The following is a 3,008-nucleotide window of genomic DNA, read 5'->3' as shown; positions in this document are numbered from 1 at the left end:
TACAAAAGCCTCGGCTGTTCAGAACTCTGCGACTCTGTCGTGCTCTGCGACAGTTATAGCTAGCACAGGACGTTTCAGAAAACCTGTAATACAGTGAATGGAAAACAACAGAACAAAGAAAGATGAACAAAACGCTGGGGCTTCACATGTAGTCAAGGATGGCAACCAAGAAAGAAAAAGAAGCCAGAGTATAGCCAACCTTTTTTTTTTTTTTAATTTGAGTATATTATACTTCCAAACTCGATACACTAGAAATTGGCAATGCAACGTAAGATGCAAAGGAAAATACCAGTTACTGTCAAAATGACCCTGTACAGCCTTGTAATGCAAAAGCTTTATACAATACAAATTTTCAGTAATGTACACAAACCTTGACAGTATGATCATCTGAACATAAAAGGAGTTTAAAAAAAAAAAGAAAGAAAGAAAGAAAGAAAAGAAAAAGAGATAGAAGAAAGAAAGTGCTGTGAGCCCTAACTGCATTCCTATATGGAAAACCAAGCCAGCGTTCACGGAAGAATGCGTACTGAAAACTGAAAGTTGCTAGGCAAGTTGCTAAAAGATGTTAGTGTTTTTCCACGGGAAGGGATACCTACGGGATACATCCTTCCCGGAGCATCAAACTGCAAACCAGACTCAGGGGCACATTTTGTCTATGTGGACTCTGAAAAAATGCTGTAGATTTTTCTTCTTTATTAATAACAACAACAATAATATAAAAAGTCAAACAAACTGCAAACACACGTTTTCTCACTCAGAAAACTTTATAATTTACCAGAAAGATCGATGACTCTTTCCAAAGTGCTAAAAAAGTTGCCCAATTACATTAAGCATTACGAAGTCATTCAAATACAGGTTCAGTGGCAAGCAGTTGAAATGCATGGCCTTTGAGCAGTGACATCTCCGTCCACTCTCACTCTCTCAAGCTCCCACCTGAAGACCTCTTATTGCACAGGGGCATGCTGTAAAACCCAGGGTCCTTGTGAGCAGGGCCACCCACCCATTCAGGTTCTTAACCTGTTGGTGCATCTAAGAGTCACCTTCCTGTCTACCTCTGGGGGATCACAGTGGCCCCCTCCCTCACCTGTCATCACTGAACCTGCAGTTTTGAAAACACATTACTAGCCAAGTGACACAGTCTCCATTAAATGGGGATAAAGACATGACTTAACAAAATAAAACAAAACAAAAGCAAAAAAAAACAAAAACAAAAAACAAAAAACAAAACAAAACAAAAAAACAACGAACCCACCCATCAACCAAGTGATCTTGGGGGCATTTTGTTCAGGAGTTTCTATAGTGTCTTTTACTGAGATAGCGATGTGGTGAGTTGAACACCGTGTTTAAAAAGGCCAAGAGCAAAGATCTCTGCTGGAGCACGACAGACCGTGGGGCCTTCCTGGCCTAGCTGGTTGGTCTCCCTGCTTTGTGAACATCTCTGTAGTGTAAACTTGTTTGCCAGGGCCCTAATCACCTCCTCACCCGTAGCTGGATGCCAGGTGTGGGGAGGGAAGCAGAGACCTGCCAGGTTTGGGAGAGGGAGGCTGAGAGGGGAGAGGGCGCCAGAGTTGTGGGGTTCGCAGTCTCTGGCTTCCCGTCCGGACTGCGGTAATTTCAACGAAGCACTCCTGACTAGTGGAAGAAAATCGGGGACGCTTTTATTTCCCCCTGGTTAAAGTAACAAAAAAGGAAAAGTGGGTATTCACCCACCCGGAGGGTGATACAGTGTGGGAACACAGCAACGGTTCGGAAGCATTTCTCCTGGACACCAGTTCTTCCACTGATAAGTAAATAGACACTTTCATATCCCAAACTCCCCCATCTTTATACGGAGCACATTTCTTCTCGCTCTTTCAGCCTGTTGCATACTGGAAATTCTGGTGTCTTACAAATGCAGGCAGTGGGCATATTCAGCCAAAGGTTTTTCGTTTCCTTTTTTAAACCATTGCTTTTTAAGATGAGCAAAGGGCTACGTAACCGAATCACACCTGCTCTTGATGTAATAAAGTGCTGCACACAAACTGCCATTTTAATGACCATAAAATAAGAGCTTTAAATAAGTATAAAGTGAGCCTCCTAGCAGGTTACGTCTGCCAGGCGTTAACAAATGGAATCTGGGGTTACTAACACAGGGAGGGGACGCTCTAGCCAGAGGCTCTGCCAACAGTGGAGACTTCTGGGGCATCAACAGAGGCATAGGACTAAACAGCACCTTTTTGTTGCGTCCTTCCTTATACGTCAAAGAGGTCGTGGCTAAAATGTCAAACATACAGTCTACTCATTCCATTAAAAAAGGTAATTTCCTTCCTTTTCTTTTATGTATTCCTTTTCCCCCAATGAGAAACAAAACTAGTGCAAGACCAACGCACTGTGCAAAGCTGCCATTTCTTTTTAGTCTGAGCATTTACACCCAGAATCGATCCAAACCCCTTTAATCTCCTTGGCTGGATTTATCAACCATAAAAATTCCCACTCACACAAATTTTTCCTGCAAACAAACAATGATAACAACTGAATCAATACAGCACACACACATATATTCTGCCCTTTAAAAAGGATAAACTCCTGTGTATGTGTGTGTGTGCATTTGTGTGTGCACAAACAGCAAACATCTTGTCTCCACGTGGGCCCACACATAGAACACTCAGGTTTTGTGACATCAGCTGTGGAGCTTTGAGGCATTTCTTAACAGGTCTGTCACCAGTTCTTTTCGTCCTCCTAAGTGGAGATCTGAACTCCACGCTTCGAGCTTTCTAGTGGACATAGCCTGGCCCCCCCCACGGCTCTCCTTCCACTAAGCACCAGGCCCTACCGCTCTGTAGCCATAAAGTAGAGAGGGGAAGCCAGTGGGGGAGGTGGGAGACTGTAGTGTGTGGACAATCACTGTCAAAGAGGCGGTACAAAAAGAGTGTGCAATAGAAATGTCATGGCACACATACAGATACACACACACACACACACACACACACACACACGCACGCACGCAAACATGCATACTCACGCACAAG

The sequence above is a fragment of the Acomys russatus genome, chromosome 26, assembly GCF_903995435.1.
Source record: "Acomys russatus chromosome 26, mAcoRus1.1, whole genome shotgun sequence".
Taxonomy (NCBI): domain Eukaryota; kingdom Metazoa; phylum Chordata; class Mammalia; order Rodentia; family Muridae; genus Acomys; species Acomys russatus.
Note: the sequence above shows the minus strand (reverse complement) of the source record.